The sequence below is a fragment of the Lissotriton vulgaris genome, chromosome 2_1 (genome assembly GCF_964263255.1).
Source record: "Lissotriton vulgaris chromosome 2_1, aLisVul1.2, whole genome shotgun sequence".
NCBI lineage: Eukaryota > Metazoa > Chordata > Amphibia > Caudata > Salamandridae > Lissotriton > Lissotriton vulgaris.
In genome coordinates, this window is record NC_141687.1 from 201,950,530 (window position 1) to 201,969,700 (window position 19,171).

A 19,171-nucleotide genomic window follows, 5' to 3' on the forward strand; every position below is an offset into this window, starting at 1 on the left:
TTAGTTCCTTTCCAGCAAGATAATCCACAGGGCTGCAGTTTCAGATGGGGCAGTCTTCATAAGTCAGGCCTTAGAGTTCCTTGCACAGCAAAATCTTCTTAGCAGGGCACTTTTTGCTTTATTCAGTTTCAAACAGCAGATCTGGAGGGTTCTGCCCCTCTCAGATACTTATTCTAAATTCTATGGGTCAAGCACTAGGTCACTTCTGGCCAATGAGAGCAGGGTAACTGATAATGGCTGATTTTCTAGAAAGGAGGTAATAGCTGGCGAAACACGCCCCCTGGGATGGCTTATCTCCATGGACTCTCCCCCTACTATCGGCACATACCTTCCTTAAGCCTATCCCTGACTCTGGGTCAAGAGTGTCTGAGTGAAACTGAAACCCAGGCCTCGACTCTACCTTTGAAGAGCATGGTTTACAACTCTACCTCCTGGCCTGGCATTCCTACAGACCAGCACACTGCCCACCCATCAGAGTGATTAACCCTAGGGGTTCTTCATCTCATATTAAAAGCAGCCTGGCTAATCCACTTAACTCTGGCCAATCAGGGCAGACCACTGGAAGGCTGAATTTGGACTTACAAACAAGAAATGCTTATAACTTCTTGTATGTACACTTTAGGAGAAATTCAACAATATAATATTGTTGGATATTCTACTAACATTCTGGGAAGTCTTTGAATGGTCCGGCTAGTCCTCTCCTATCAATATTTATTAATCAATACATTCCTACCATGTTAACCTATAGGCCATTGGGTTTGGAATGGGGAAAATGACTTGGGCCAGTTTTCTAGCACCAGGGCTTATAAAAACATATAAGTATTTCCCTAATTTCTACAAGACCCCCACCGCCTGTGCAACTAGGGGAGACTTTAGATGCTGTGGATCTGCAGAAATATTGCAGATCCTCCTTACCCAAAAAACCAAGATACTGAGTGGAGTGAGACATTTAGTCAATTTTGCACAAAGGAACATTGGGGTTGCCATAGAGGACTTGGATCTATAACCGTAGGAGCTCTCGGACCATGCTGATGCTGGGAGCCTAGACACTCCAAGATGGCCGGTGATTTACCTTAAAAAAACGGGATCACACAATCCACAACATAATGTTCCTTAAAATAGCATACGCTGAGTGCATATAGTCATACACTAAAAACTAATATAAAACGAAGTGATTCAGAAAATAGGCAAAATCCGGGATCTTTTTTCTCAAAATTTTTTACTCACATTTTTTTTCACAGTATATATACATCGCGCGCCAATATTTTTATTGTAAACTTAAACATAGTAAATGGGCGATTAGAACAATAAAGAAACTTCTGTAATGCTTCCTAAAATTAGAATAAGAAGATAATATCAAGAATTGGGTACTGTTTAGACCTTGAGTATGTACATTTATAAATGGCCGACGTTCTACCATATAGAACATAGCACATACGCTTAACGATGTAGAAAATGGCGCCAAAATCCCAATATAAGGGAGCTTGTAGCAAGCAACATTCATTCCATGGGGAAGCTGTATGAGGACCAGGTGACAGGGAGGCCGATACACAGGAAAAAGGTAAGAACTATGGAACAAGCGCTATCCTCTAATTTATGCTGGAGCACCCTAGATGTGGGCTTTACACTGTGTGAATATCTTAGCACCCCATTATATATCTGCAGGGGGGTAAGGGGGCTCTAGAAACAACATAATAGCAAATAAGTAGAGCCCAAAAACATAATGTTACACTAAGGGGAGAAGCTACTATTTTAATATGAATGAATGTTCAAAGCTCATTGAGTAATGGAACATGATGATTGTAAGCACAGATATATACCATTGCAAACAATCTTGAATCCTGGCTAAAGCTCCTGCTGCCAGGAAAAGTATAGGTAGTACACAATATGTCCGAATTTAAATGTCAAACAGCAGAAAAGAATGATACCTGGGTATACCTTCACAATAGAACCACTGTATTACCAAGAGACTAATACGTGCATATGCTATAATCTAACGAATGAGCCCATTATGTAAAAACTGATCCAATGTAGGTAGTTACATCACTGCCACAATAAGTTACTAAAAAATGAAGACATAACTGAATAGTTAAGATAATAGCTAGATAGCTCATAAATATCTCTATATTTTTTGCATTTATTAACAGCACTATTCTGAGAATTAAGAAGGAATAGTAAGCGAATTGGTAGAAGGGAAGGTAACAAATCTGAAGACCGCTACCTACAAGAGATAAGTTGGATCATCCCCAACCCGATACAACTAAAGGTAATCATGGGTAATTTTCTGACCTTAACCAACAAGACTCTGGTTCACACGTTATGTCTTAATAATAGGAATATTGTATTTCTGCCCTTTACAGTTACATGCTAAACAGCCGAATTGATATACGGTGGTCACCCCTGATACAGCACAGATAATTTTATTGAATACCTATATCCAGGTAATGAACCTCTATATCTATCACGGAGGTATAAGTTTTCTAAGTGTAATAGAATCTGGGTTCATCTGAATTGTGTAATTTACCCTTTAGGAGGAACAAAATTGCTTTTAAACTACATCAAAGGAAGATAAGTCCATGAGAGTCAGACTAATGACTGAAAAAAACTGTACCCTCATGAGACCTCAAATTCCCTAAATCCCTCTATTTCTGAGGTAGGTCTAGAATTGTTAAGTGATAAAAGAGAAACTGCTTGGGACCATAAGGATAATTATAAGATAGTAATAAGTTAATCTTGTTGGGATAAAAGAGTATGTGTAATGCAAGCTAACAGTGAATCTACAGAAGGATAAAACTATGACTTAGACAATATCTTTGGTCACCAGTATCAAATGTGGGTATGTGTATCAAACTGGCACTGCTGGTGTAACAATTAATAACCCTAGACATGATGTAACCTTGTTGGGTGTTCAAATGGATAAAAAAAGTAAAAGAGAACAGTGATTGTTTTCCTGAATATATAAATGTGAATATAGAGATCACGAATGTTGTTCTGTGTGTACAGTCCATATTTTGTAATAATGTCATAACAATGCTAACGTCAGTATACAATAGGCCCCTGCTGATTATGTTTTTTTTAATCTTACCTTTTAGTGATTTTTTTAACTTAAAAACCTGTCCTGAAGAAGGTGTTATCATCGAAACAAGACACCGAAACGCCGCGTCGACTCTTTGGTTTTTTAATATATGTTTGAATGTATAATTGTTTTATGAATGCGAATTTAAACTGTATTGCTTTTAATAAATTGTTTTTTACACTGGTAAAGATTATAGTTTCCTAATTAATGTGGTGCTTTGTAGACAGGGTTCCTATACTGACTGTTAGCCTGTATTCGTAAATTATTTGTAAATTATGTGTATGTTATGCTAAAGACTATCTTGTCCTTGACAACGTAGCTACCCTTAGAGCCTTTTGGTTGGGTCAGTCTACGCTGTAGGGTATATACCCCCACCAACTAGGGACTCTTTGTGTTTTTTTGCATATTTATTCAGTTTCAAACAGCAGATCTGGAGGGTTCTGCCCCTCTCAGATACTTATTCTAAATTCTATGGGTCAAGCACTAGGTCACTTCTGGCCAATGAGAGCAGGGTAACTGATAATGGCTGATTTTCTAGAAAGGAGGTAATAGCTGGCGAAACACACCCCCTGGGATGGCTTATCTCCATGGACTCTCCCCCTACTATCGGCACATACCTTCCTTAAGCCTATCCCTGACTCTGGGTCAAGAGTGTCTGAGTGAAACTGAAACCCAGGCCTCGACTCTGCCTTTGAAGAGCATGGTTTACAACTCTACCTCCTGGCCTGGCATTCCAACAGACCAGCACACTGCCCACCCATCAGAGTGATTAACCCTAGGGGTTCTTCATCTCATATTAAAAGCAGCCTGGCTAATCCACTTAACTCTGGCCAATCAGGGCAGACCACTGGAAGGCTGAATTTGGACTTACAAACAAGAAATGCTTATAACTTCTTGTATGTACACTTTAGGAGAAATTCAACAATATAATATTGTTGGATATTCTACTAACATTCTGGGAAGTCTTTGAATGGTCCGGCTAGTCCTCTCCTATCAATATTTATTAATCAATACATTCCTACCATGTTAACCTATAGGCCATTGGGTTTGGAATTGGGAAAATGACTTGGGCCAGTTTTCTAGCACCAGGGCTTATAAAAACATATAAGTATTTCCCTAATTTCTACAAGACCCCCACCGCCTGTGCAACTAGGGGAGACTTTAGATGCTGTAGATCTGCAGAAATATTGCAGATCCTCCTTACCCAAAAAACCAAGATACTGAGTGGAGTGAGACATTTAGTCAATTTTGCACAAAGGAACATTGGGGTTGCCATAGAGGACTTGGATCTATAACCGTAGGAGCTCTCGGACCATGCTGATGCTGGGAGCCCAGACACTCCAAGATGGCCGGTGATTTACCCTAAAAAAACGGGATCACACAATCCACAACATAATGTTCCTTAAAATAGCATACGCTGAGTGCATATAGTCATACACTAAAAACTAATATAAAACGAAGTGATTCAGAAAATAGGCAAAATCCGGGATCTTTTTTCTCAAAATTTTTTACTCCAAATTTTTTTCAAAGTATATATACATCGCGCGCCAATATTTTTATTGTAAACTTAAACATAGTAAATGGGCGATTAGAACAATAAAGAAACTTCTGTAATGCTTCCTAAAATTAGAATAAGAAGATAATATCAAGAATTGGGTACTGTTTAGACCTTGAGTATGTACATTTATAAATGGCCGACGTTCTACCATATAGAACATAGCACATACGCTTAACGATGTAGAAAATGGCGCCAAAATCCCAATATAAGGGAGCTTGTAGCAAGCAACATTCATTCCATGGGGAAGCTGTATGAGGACCAGGTGACAGGGAGGCCGATACACAGGAAAAAGGTAAGAACTATGGAACAAGCGCTATCCTCTAATTTATGCTGGAGCACCCTAGATGTGGGCTTTACACTGTGTGAATATCTTAGCACCCCATTATATATCTGCAGGGGGTAAGGGGGCTCTAGAAACAACATAATAGCAAATAAGTAGAGCCCAAAAACATAATGTTACACTAAGGGGAGAAGCTACTATTTTAATATGAATTAATGTTCAAAGCTCATTGAGTAATGGAACATGATGATTGTAAGCACAGATATATACCATTGCAAACAATCTTGAATCCTGGCTAAAGCTCCTGCTGCCAGGAAAAGTATAGTTAGTACACAATATGTCCGAATTTAAATGTCAAACAGCAGAAAAGAATGATACCTGGGTATACCTTCACAATAGAACCACGGTATTACCAAGAGACTAATACGTGCATATGCTATAATCTAACCAATGAGCCCATTATGTAAAAACTGATCCAATGTAGGTAGTTACATCACGGCCACAATAAGTTACTAAAAACTGAAGACATAACTGAATAGTTAAGATAATAGCTAGATAGCTCATAAATATCTCTATATTTTTTGCATTTATTAACAGCACTATTCTGAGAATTAAGAAGGAATAGTAAGCGAATTGGTAGAAGGGAAGGTAACAAATCTGAAGACCGCTACCTACAAGAGATAAGTTGGATCATCCCCAACCCGATACAACTAAAGGTAATCATGGGTAATTTTCTGACCTTAACCAACAAGTCTCTGGTTCACACGTTATATCTTAATAATAGGAATATTGTATTTCTGCCCTTTACAGTTACATGCTAAACAGCCGAATTGATACACGGTGGTCACCCCTGATACAGCACAGATAATTTTATTGAATACCTATATCCAGGTAATGAACCTCTATATCTATCACGGAGGTATAAGTTTTCTAAGTGTAATAGAATCTGGGTTCATCTGAATTGTGTAATTTAACCTTTAGGTGGAACAAAATTGCTTTTAAACTACATCAAAGGAAGATAAGTCCATGAGAGTCAGACTAATGACTGAAAAAAACTGTACCCTCATGAGACCTCAAATTCCCTAAATCCCTCTATTTCTGAGGTAGGTCTAGAATTGTTAAGTGATAAAAGAGAAACTGCATGGGACCATAAGGATAATTATAAGATAGTAATAAGTTAATCTTGTTGGGATAAAAGGGTATGTGTAATGCAAGCTAACAGTGAATCTACAGAAGGATAAAACCATGACTTAGACAATATCTTGGGTCACCAGTTTCAAATGTGGGTATGTGTATCAAACTGGCACTGCTGGTGTAACAATTAATAACCCTAGACATGATGTAACCTTGTTGGGTGTTCAAATGGATAAAAAAAGTAAAAGAGAACAGTGATTGTTTTCCTGAATATATAAATGTGAATATAGAGATCACGAATGTTGTTCTGTGTGTACAGTCCATATTTTGTAATAATGTCATAACAATGCTAACGTCAGTATACAATAGGCCCCTGCTGATTATGTTTTTTTTAATCTTACCTTTTAGTGATTTTTTTAACTTAAAAACCTGTCCTGAAGAAGGTGTTATCATCGAAACAAGACACCGAAACGCCGCGTCGACTCTTTGGTTTTTTAATATATGTTTGAATGTATAATTGTTTTATGAATGCGAATTTAAACTGTATTGCTTTTAATAAATTGTTTTTTACACTGGTAAAGATTATAGTTTCCTAATTAATGTGGTGCTTTGTAGACAGGGTTCCTATACTGACTGTTAGCCTGTATTCGTAAATTATTTGTAAATTATGTGTATGTTATGCTAAAGACTATCTTGTCCTTGACAACGTAGCTACCCTTAGAGCCTTTTGGTTGGGTCAGTCTACGCTGTAGGGTATATACCCCCACCAACTAGGGACTCTTTGTGTTTTTTTGCATATTTATTCAGTTTCAAACAGCAGATCTGGAGGGTTCTGCCCCTCTCAGATACTTATTCTAAATTCTATGGGTCAAGCACTAGGTCACTTCTGGCCAATGAGAGCAGGGTAACTGATAATGGCTGATTTTCTAGAAAGGAGGTAATAGCTGGCGAAACACACCCCTTGGGATGGCTTATCTCCATGGACTCTCCCCCTACTATCGGCACATACCTTCCTTAAGCCTATCCCTGACTCTGGGTCAAGAGTGTCTGAGTGAAACTGAAACCCAGGCCTCGACTCTGCCTTTGAAGAGCATGGTTTACAACTCTACCTCCTGGCCTGGCATTCCTACAGACCAGCACACTGCCCACCCATCAGAGTGATTAACCCTAGGGGTTCTTCATCTCATATTAAAAGCAGCCTGGCTAATCCACTTAACTCTGGCCAATCAGGGCAGACCACTGGAAGGCTGAATTTGGACTTACAAACAAGAAATGCTTATAACTTCTTGTATGTACACTTTAGGAGAAATTCAACAATATAATATTGTTGGATATTCTACTAACATTCTGGGAAGTCTTTGAATGGTCCGGCTAGTCCTCTCCTATCAATATTTATTAATCAATACATTCCTACCATGTTAACCTATAGGCTATGGGGTTTGGAATGGGGAAAATGACTTGGGCCTGTTTTCTAGCACCAGGGCTTATAAAAACATATAAGTATTTCCCTAATTTCTACAAGACCCCCACCGCCTGTGCAACTAGGGGAGACTTTAGATGCTGTGGATCTGCAGAAATATTGCAGATCCTCCTTACCCAGTGCTCCTAGCATCAAAGTCGAATTTGAGCAGCACTTTAACACAAGGCGGGAAGTGAAATGTGAAATTTCACTTTACCCAGGCATATAAAAACTCATGTTATAAGGGTGTACCTTATAGATAACTGACCCCCCACCCCAGGGATAACTAGGGGAGACCCTGGGGGTCCCTAAAATGTCAAAACACTGTAGGCTTTCTATTTTTAAGTGCCCCACACCCAAAGTCGAGTTTGGGCACACTTTACTGTTTAAAAGCAGTCCTGCCAACCAGTGCTGCTTTTAAACTGACCTCAGGCTTCAGCACTGCACATATGCTAGTGCAGAAAAAGCTACTGGCCTCTAAACTGCCATGCCCCAGGGTACTAGGTAGTTTCAATCCCCTGCCCTGTTTATACTAGGGGCCCATGGGGTAGGTCATGCCAATGACAGGGGTCTCCCACTATACCATACTGTACCTAGTGTACGTTGGGTGTTTTAACTGTATTCTAATGAGTTCTTTTCAGCTCAGCACCGGCCCTGGGCCTGGTTAGGCAGAGCTCAGGGTCAGGCAGAGTCAGTTATCTAATGAGTTCTTTTCAAGCTCAGCACCAGCCCTGAGCCTGGTTAGGCAGAGCCCAGGGTCAGGCAGAGTCAGTTACCACCAGCATCAGTCAGAAAAAAGTTGGGGGTGCCCAGAGCACAGGATGACTTTGCAAAAAATACAGTTTACCTTTAATTTATTTTTAATGTGGGTGATGTGTAAGAGTCTATTACGGGCATTTTGCAGGCAAATGTTGTGTTTAGATTTCATCAAACATCCATAAATATTTTTCTTTTTGATCAAAACCAGACCCCAGGTATGAGAAATGGGAGGGGGTCTCAAGAGATTATTTTCAGGAAAACACACATCACTGTCCCTGAATTTTAGAAATAAACACATTTAGAATTTGGATGAGTGAGTATGTGCATTTTCAGGCATCTGGCCTAAGATGGCATAATAAAGAGCTGAAACAGGATCAGAAATTCAAAACTGTTCTGAACAGGGGCCTTCAAAATCCGTTTGGCCCTGGGCCCCCAAATTCCTTAAGATGTCCCTGCCTACCATGTCAATATTCAAGGCCCCAAAGCAAAAACCTTACCATTTATTTATACTAGGTACTCACTAGCAGTCTCCTGAGTTTCTCTCCAGGATCTGAATTGTTGATATTTCCTTCAGGGAAATCTATCTGTTTTACAGGAACCAAGATCAGTGGTGGAAACTTACCTTCTGTAACTCAAGAAATCCAGCCGTTTCCCAAATAAGAGCATTCTACTAGCTCGAAAGCAATACTGGCTTACCTTCCTTCAAATCAATGCAACACTATGCATCACCAACTACAGGGTGCACCACCATTTTACCATAGACAACCAACTACACCAACACAATACTTTTTCAACTTTCAGCCTAAAAGGTCATCAGCATTTTTGATATCCAACATCTGAACCCCATGGGTCCTCAAGTACGCCATCTTTCAAATAGAGGTTTGTGGTAGTGATGTTTTGGTACCCTACAATTTTGTCCTAATTGTCCCGGACCTAGAATTAATTGCACAGAAGTCAAATGTACTTAGTGTGCCATGTAATGCACAAGTTCACAGCATTATCTGAACATTTTGACCACAACATTATGCTGCAAATTTATCATACATTTAGAATTAGATGGCGTACAATGTTTAGTTGGTCAGTCTGTCACATGGCCCAGCTAGAAACAAAGCCATCTTGAAGCTCATGTCTCTTTCTGCAACACAGTGACTTTTAGCATACATTTGTCTACGTGTCACTGCAGAATAGGATTCCCGGAAATTGCATTTGCTTACATTTCAGCTTCATAAGCACACTATCATGACACCTTGAACATTAAGTATGATGTATAGAGTTCACTGCACAAATGTCATGGCTTATTGTTGCCCAGTATGCAACAGCGCTATCTAGCTAACATAAACAATCCCGGCCTGAAAAAGACCTTGACATGCCAACATGGACACTGTTTCTTATATGTACCTATTAGCTTCCTCGTTTACATCAGAGGAGCACTCTGTTGACACTTATAGGTCGTGGCATGCGACCGCCTGATGACACCACAGGTAACGCGAAGTTAAATCACCCTTTTTGGCAGATCACCCACCCTAGGCCATACAAGGTTAGCAACCATTTTCTAGGATCACACTACACTATATTATATTACACCACATATATGCTAGCATATATTCATTGTTTTTGCACAATGGTGGAATTATAAATTCCCTCCACTTTTGTTGTATTGCTAATTATAGTAATATGTTTTGTTGGTTTTATTATTAATTGCAGCACACGCTTTTTATTCAAGAATCTCACTGCTTCAATTAATATTGAATCTGCAGGTTTTGTATTTCTGGCCTGAGGTGGATTCATGACTACCAGCCTCGGTATTCAGTGCTCTGGCATCTAATAGCGTCAGTCCAGCTCCTGAGCAGTGCTTTGGGCACCGGAAATTAAACACTGCCTCACCCCTTCAAAAATCCTTCAAAACTTGCCAATGTATCCAACTTTATACCTAACGTACCCAATAACTAATCCTTTCAACTTCCCCACATAGGTTATTTTCTCTCCATTTCCTCACTGGTCTCCCCAATAACCTCTACAAATCCAAAGGAACATTTCATAATCCAGAAAAGACAAAACACCCTGTCTGTCCATAAACAATGTGTACTAGTCTTTCTGAATTTTCTTTTACTCAGGGTCAGCATCACTATACTTTTCTGGGTGCACTAAGTCCTCATTACCTATTGCTAATGGAATGGCTTAAGCACCACTCTCAAAGCTCTGCCAGACAATAATTCTCTTCAGACTCTACATATCCAGTCTGTGCTTAACAGCCTGCCATCCAAACTCCCTGCGAATTCGTCAAAATCCATGAATGCTCCTTCAGGGCTTATTGGTAGCTCTGATATTCATAACACGATGTCCTTTCCTACACTCCTCTAATAAGCTTTTGACCCCCTCAGTCAAACATGCAATCCCTACCACAGCAAATCATCTTCCTTTCTTTACAGTCATGGACAAAAAAATGTTGCCCAGCACCTCTTATATGTTATGCTATGTTATGTTATGTTATCCGGCACTTGCATAACATGTACCTGACTATAGTGTGGCATTGTGGCACTTTTCACTGCCAGGAGTGATTGCAGATGGGCTTGCATCTTTGATTGAAGAAGTGTAAAGTCGTAGCATGAACTAGGTGGGGAGATTTCCGTGAGGTGCATGAGGTCCTATCAAGTAGTCTGGTCATGTTGAAGTGAATGTATTGTGGTGCATATGGATGCTTAGGTTTTGAGGTTACATGAGAAATAGATTGTGATTCATGCAGATTTGATTTATCTGATATTGTTGAGGTCTTTTCTAGGGTTTATTATTAAAGTCTCCAGTATGGTTAGCTAGTACTGTGGTCCTCTTATATACAGTGCTCAAAGTGTTATGCGCACTGCTTTGTTTAGAATCCAGTGTAACATGGGAAGCCAGTGCTGGGTCACAAGTGTAGGCTTCATATGGCCACATTGTTCGTGTGGAGGAGTAGCCTAGACGCTGGGTTTTGCATCCATTGGAATTCTTTTAAGAGAGGTGCAATGGGCTCCTAGTTAATACCATTTGGGTAGCCCAAGTGAGAGAGCACAATGGTGGCTGTGGCTTGAATACCGTGGGGAAATGTAGGCAGGGAAATTCCTCTTTCTGATTCTGAGCATATATGTTGAAAAATTCTCTACCGATACTTTTTGCCGTTGAAAAGTAATATCTGCATTATGGATGACTCTAGGCTCTTTGGGGCATATCACCAAGCAATAGCGATAATTATCGCTATTGCTTGGTTAGAGACAAAAATGTATCGCTGACCTGCGGCGATTTTTATCGCAGATAAACCTTGGTATTACCCAGGTTTATCACAAATGCGATAAAAATTGGCCGCAATGCATGAATATCGCTGAAAAGTCCGCGATATTCATGCATTACCGAGCTAATGCTCTTAGCGATGTTATCCACCTCCCATTGGTAACATGGCTAAGAACTGCTCAGGGGCAGGTGTTAGCTTTTGGAGATATTCACGCTTAGCCCGAATATCTCCAAAAGTTGGTAATAGGAGATAGCGATGTTAGCGACTGTTTCCAGACGCTAACATCTTGGCACGCCCACTTTGCATGTCATTAGTGATAAATATCACTGACATGCAAAGCGGGGCCCAAGATGGTCGCTATCTCCTACTAGCTGTCGCTAACTGGTGTTAGCGACAGCTAGGTAATAGGGAGATAATTTTATCTTTGCTTTCTTGGCTTTTAATTCCAAAAAAGCGGAGATAAACCCCCTTGATAATGTGGCCCCTTTGTTTTGTTTGATTAATGGGCCACTTCTAGATCCGCAGGATAGGTCAGAATCTCTGGTAGCAGTGGCCGTTTTCCTGCCTGCAACAGAGGCACCGGTGCCTAAGTTAGCGCTAGGCTGCCAAAACGACATCAGCACAGGCAGAGAGGAACGGCATGCACTGTATTGCTTAAATACCATCCAATCCTGCTCTTTCAGTTTGACGTAGGTCGGCGCAGGAAGGTGCCCTGATGCACTGCACTACGCTAAAATGCCTTAAATAAGGCCCTCAATGTTTATTTATTTATTTATTTGTTTATAGAGCGCATCGCATCATTCATCCCAAGGGATATCACGGCGTTGATAATGAAGCTAACTTTGGAAGCCACGCCCAATAGAAAATAACCAATAGGACCCATTTACAACGAATTTTGAGATTCTCGTTTTTTTCATCTCTTTGGCATCAAATGCATTGATAATATAGAAAAAAGTATCCAGCTCAAATTGCATCTAAAATTATAAACATCTCTTTTTCCATCAATGTTGGCACAACCACTTCATCACACCGTCAAAGTTTTCCAAAAATGCTTTCCATGGCCTCATTGTTCTCAGTTTGCAGACACTGCACTGTAAGTGCTTTGGTTTGCGGGCATATCAACTGTCCTAGCTCCCAGCTTCACACGGAGAACAATGTGTTCTGGGCACTGTAACTTTAGAGCTGAAAGGCAGTAGAGATTTGATTTTCGGATCAGTGCTGGAAAAGATGGTTTGTATTTATAAGGAGTTTTCTCTGTCTCCTGGACATCAACAAATCACCCTTTCTTTTAAGGGTACTGGTGGCTCCGTGGACTAATAATCCCTCCCCTGCAGGGGCCTGTGTCCGACCTCAAGGTCACAGGTTTAAATCATGGCGGGTCTACTCAGCCTTTCATCCATCTGAGGTCAATAAAATGAGTACCATTGAGTTGGGTAACAGGAAACATCTGTTATTCAGCGCCTCGATACCTCCGGGTCAAGGTGTGCTTTACAAATACACATTTTATGTTTTAGTGACGTATTGTTTGTAACTGAAGCTATCAATCCGGAAATGCTATAATTTAGGCTCACTTTTCATTTGTATTGTGTACACTTTAAGTGTTCATCTCACTGTGCCACAAGCTCCCAGGGAAGGCTAGTTCATTTGGGGGACTCACTTGAATCAAACTCTCTGTAGATGTTGGATTTCATGTACTGGCCTTTGAGGTCTTTCTAATTCGGGCGTTCGAGGACAGCAGAGCAACCATGCTAACATCCGTGCACTGTAGCTTGTCAACCTAATGTGAGGAAGGGTTCCCAATCCAGCTTTGGGAACCAAAGGAATCTCATGCAAGGAATATTATGATGCAAAGCTGGGTAAAATCAATTCCTGTACATTTTCATAAGACTCAAGCTGATGCTCTGCTGTTAGCTGGTTCCTTAGCATGCAGTATAGGATATCCTGTGAGTCAGAGTTCCAAACACTACTTAATTTGAGCCGGTAACTTCCGGTGTTCGGAGCAGGCGCTTATGACAGCTTGCCACATGGTGGCGCTTCCTGCCTAAATTAGATAAGAGCACAACTGCTGTTTATTAATTCAATATATAGTAATAATGAATGATATCTGCCATTAAAGCCATTCCTGAAGCGTTGGGGGCCTGGAATAACGTGAATTGTCACACTTGTTAGAGTGTGAGGGTCAGTAGTTGTGTTGGTGCTGTCACTGGCAAAGCTGCCAGAGGAAATGGATGGTGCAAGCTCCAGTATTTTCCTGACTACGGCCCTGGCACTTATTTTCTCACAAATTAAGCACTGGTCTCAAATGTTTCTCTTCTCGAGTAGTGAAGCATGCCAACTTGTATCCTGTGCCTTTTTGGCCTTCTCTGGCCCTTGCAAACAAGATCCAGGCCCTATGCTCTTGCTACCAGCACACTACAGGCCAAGGACGTTATTAACCCCCCACTTTAGCAGCTTGAGCGGAAATGGAAGTCACTGGACAGGTCTGTGTAATATGAAATATGTAAGTTATTGTTCATGGCTCCTTTGACATTGATCGGAGACTCTGGCCTGCAAGAAGTTTACAAATACGTCTCTTGCAGAGTAAGGGGAGGATGAAGAGAATGAGAGATGGTGGGAAGTTTGGAAAAAGGATAGAAGGGTGAATGCAGAGAAGATTGAATGCAGAGAAGGATGGTTACAAAGAAAACCAGAGAGAGGGTGGATGGAGAGGGATGATTGGGTGCAGAGGTGGATGGGAAGGCAAATGAAGTTATGGATGGAGAGAAGGCTAGATAATGGATGGATAGATGATGGGTAGACGGAAAAAGTATGAACGGAGAGAAAGATGAATGGAAGGACAGACAAGAAAGAGTGATGAGTGGAAGGAACGAAGGATGGTAAGATGCAGAAGGAAGGATGGATGATGGATAAAAATGGACGGAAGGAAAAAGACAAAGAAGGAATGGAGAGAAGGAAGAATGGATGACTGGAAAAAGCAAAAAGTGTAGCTGAATGGATGGGAAAATTAAAGAAAGGAAGGAGAAAAGGTAGGATATAAAGCTGGAACAACTATGGCGGAAAGGAAGGAAGGAAATATAATAACTTTGAGTGGTAGCAGTCTCTCTCACTCAGAGCTATTCGGGACATAGTTCAAATTGGGGGCATTTTATTTTCTCGGCCACTCCCTTGCTACAGGCCACTGACAGTGGGGTGGCAAGGATATACTGGGCGCCAGAGCAGGCAAAGCGTCGTCTTGTTTGGTAGCAAAACATCCCTAATTCAGGAGAAGGTATGCCCTCATAACTCAGCACCCGGTGCCACTGCACCTGATGCACTGTTTCCTGGCAGAAAGCCTTGAGCTGTTCTCTAGCAGCAACAGTATATTTGAGTCGATGTCCTGTTCTCTAGCTCTACAGCCATTTTGGCCCGCTGCCACGGCATGCTCTAGTCTCAGAACTTGACTTATGTTAGACTTGTGCAGCAGACATTCGTTTTTTGGGCAGAGATTACACGCTTGTTTGAGACCCATTAATTTCACTGAGGCGGCCTTGTGTTATCTACCTCCATCCATCAAGTTTTCTCAATTACTTTCCATCTATTTGTCATAGGTGCGCAATCATCTTTGATTAAAGATTGTTTTGCTAAAGAGCAAGATTTTTCAATTTCGCTACAATAATGCCAAGGGACTTTGTACTTCTGTGATAATAAGGAGGGCGAAGGCAGCAAGCACGGGTACTTAGTTGCTGCTAAAGGTAATAGAATGCGCTGTGTTGTGCTAAAGTTTGGGTGGTATATATATTTGCATATGTGCTAGGGCCACTCCCATACCTTGTATGTCTTCCCTGCTTCTCCACTCAGTGCCGCAGCCTCATTTCTTTTAGGTAATCTTTTTTTTTTTTTTTATTGTTAATCACTTTTATTCAGAATAACAAGAAGGCAAAGCAGACAAAAAGTGAAATCAGGCTTTCGTCATAGTGGCCAAGCAGTTCACACAGGAGGGTCTCCTTGGTTCTGAGTTTTAGCATCTATGTTACCGTAAAACCCAATACCCTTCCACACACATTTTGTTTCGGCTCGAGGCGGGACGTGCACGTAAAAGTGCTTGAAATCGGGAAATTGCACACAATATAGAACCAGTAATTCTGGGTCTCACATGTTATTCTCCTTTTTGGACCTGAAAGCTCGGGATCGCTGCTAACTGGTGTGGAGCTAATGCCTGTACTCCTCCCCTCTTTCAGTTACCTCCTTCAGGGGCCCCCAGGGCCAGCAACAAAGATGCCATGTAGTATGAACCTGTGATTGTAATACATACATTGACCATCCCACTCTCCAGTGTGCATTCATAACAACCCATAGTATTATTGTTAAGGTCGCCAAAACTTTTTCCAAGTCACCCAAGTCCCAAAGTTCACCCTCTCTGATACAAATCACCAGATCCACCGCCTCCCCCCCACCGTCACCACCACCTCCATGCAGAACAACCGTGCCCCCCTACTCCCTCGACATGTCTTGCCTCACAACTGTTATACTCAGAGCAGTATGAGACTGGGGAGCTCCGTGTCACCTTTTACTCCTATCAAGGGGATGTATCTCTACAGACCTGCATGCATCTCCGCTCACACCATTGCACAGTGTAGAAGCTCATCTGTGGAACATTTGTGGCAAACTCGATCAAGCACCTGATCGATTGCATGCAGTCTGTAGTTCCTACTTTCATAGACCCCATGGAGAATTCTCAGTGAGATAAGCTGGTGAATATCCTGCGCAGACACCTTTGAATGGTGCATGGGCGCCTCCTCCTAGCCTAGGGCCTCCTAGAATCCAAGGTCAGCGTCTTCTTTCTCTAACAGCTGCAGGAACATTCAGGAGCATTGGCTGCTTGCATGGTGTGTATTAGGCACGTCGCCCCCTATCAGGTTTTACTGCAGGACTTTGGTCTAGTCTAGAGGAAGAAACTATTAGGAACCCACCCCTCAGCAGTGTAAGCGCATCTTGGACCTCCAAGTGTCCGAACAACCCCCTGTTGTGTATACGAAACTCAGATCTAAATTGCACTAAATATTTTATGGAGTTTATCCAGCTAGGTGTCTGAGTGGGAAATTCCTCATATCCTACATTCTGTATGCCCATAGTCTGTACATTTATTTTGAGAGGAATGAAAAATAGCTTTAGACTGGTCACTCATCACCACTAGTTTATATGCTCAGTAATGATGTTAATGATGTTTTATTTTAGGAAGTGAAATCGCCCCCCATCAAACGGAAGGAAATAAATATGCAAAGGTTTGCGGTGCCCTGCCTTTCCAAAGCAGGGAACTCAGCTGCCTTTCCACTGCTTGAAAGTAGATATTGGAAATTTGTAATGGGGTATTCTGCATTACACAGATGAACCTAGGAAGAAACATCATCTTTAAAAGAGCCGCCCTCCTCAGGAAACAGGTTTTGCCAGGTTTAGACATAATGCAAGATGCCATCTGAGGTGCTTTCTGTAAATCTCAATCCATAAATTGGTGGTTCTTTGCACGCCTGCAGCCAGGAAGTTTATAAATTCAAGTATCTGGAGCTCGACAATTAGTGCATCGTCATCCCACTCCTCACCAACTGCCATCCGCAACAATCCAACTCATGCCTTACCCCAATGTTCCATGTTACAGTTCCAAGCACTGACATCACATAGAACACATATCCTACCCCTTAAATAAACAAAGAATAAATGAATAAATACAATATAAATTTAGCTAATGCATTAAACAACTAAAGAGAGGAGAACCATATATATGGATGCTGATAAAATGAAAGACAAAACATAATTAAATAACAAAAAGGGTGAGGCAAAAGAAAACCTAAAAATTATCAAAACCAATCTTATATTACAGTACTAGAGCAAAAAAGGGAAACAAATCACAGTTATCACGCCCCACTTCAGTCTACACCATAATCTGTGATAAATGTTGTCATGCACCTGACTACCCCTGAGTGTATACAATAAGGGTTTTCCTTTGATGCTATCCTGAACCACACCAGCATCGATTCTAAACGTGCTTGTACAAAAATCAAGTTTTTCAGGGGGAATCACAAGGAAATCATCTTTTATTCCATATCTGGCTGACGCTGGTTTGCACAACACTAGGTAACACTCGAGCAATCTGTACAGGATCAGAGAATTTAGATTCACCTTTGATAACATAACCAGGGGGCATATTACCAAGCAATAGCGATAATTATCGCTATTGCTTGGTTAGAGACAAAAATTTACCGCTGAGCTGCGGCGATTTTTATCGCAGATAAACCTTGGTATTACCAAGGTTTATCGCAAATGCGATAAAAATCGGCCGCAATGCATGAATATTGCTGAAAAGTCCGCGATATTCATGCATTACCGAGCGAATGCTCTTAGCCATGTTATCCACCTCCCATTGGATAACATGGCTAAGAACTGCTCAGGGCAGGTGTTAGCTTTTGGAGATATTCGCGCTTAGCGCGAATATCTCCAAAGGTTGGTAATAGGAGATAGCGATGTTAGCGACTGTTTCCAGTCGTTAACATCTTGGCACGCCCACTTTGCATGTCATTAGCGATAAATATCACTGACATGCAAAGTGGGGCCCAAGATGGTCGCTATCTCCTACTAGCTGTCGCTAACTGGTGTTAGCGACAGCTATGTAATAGGGAGATAATTTTATCTCCGCTTTCTTGTTTTTTAAAGCCAAAAAGGTGGAGATAAACCCCCTTGATAATATGCCCCCTGGTTACTTAACTCTTACCTGTTTACCTGCAACCAAATTTCGCTCACCCATCTTTTTAGGAACCACTTTTTACGAACCTGTTTCATCATGTCAAACACAAGTGACATCCATAAAGAATCCACCAAACGTCTGTTCATCCATTCCCTGTTTAAGTTGGATCCTGGAACATGTTCCCTCAACTGCACACATGGGGTCACCCATTGGAAACATTAAGCGTAGTTCTTTAAGCCGAAAACATATTCCCCACCACTGGTCTCCAAGCTAACTTGTTGACCAAAGCAAATTATAACTGTTCCTTCAACATGTCATGGAAACGTTCTACTAAATTATTACTTCTTGGGTGGTGAAGAGATGACCTGGCATGTTTGATCGCATTAGTACCCATGAACTCCTTCATTTCCATTGGCATCAACTGGGGTGTCATTGTTCATCACAAACTCTTCAGGCTACCCTTCCCTCATAAACACCCTTTGTAGAAATTGAATTACAAATTCAGTGTTCACGATGCTAACAAATTTGACCTCAGGCCACTTAAACATATTGTCAATCAGTATAGTAGCAAATTGGGAATGTTCACCTAAAACTTTGATATGCCCTGTAATGTCTGTTGCTAAATTAGACCACGGTTCAGTTGTTACCTCCACGGAGTAAGCTGGAGATGGTTGTGTCACCTGAGTTTCGTTACTTACAATACAAGGACCGCAATCCCTTACAAAACCTTCAATAGCTTTGTCCACACTGACCACCAGAAATCCTCCTACACCCTACATTTCATTGCACGGATCTCAATGTGCGCTTCGTGAGCCAACTCCAAAAACTTCATCATCATCGAAGAAGGAACAAGCAATGTCAAACTCTACACAATAAGCCAATGACACAAGTGAGTTCCAAGGCCACATGAAAATATGGTATGGCTTCA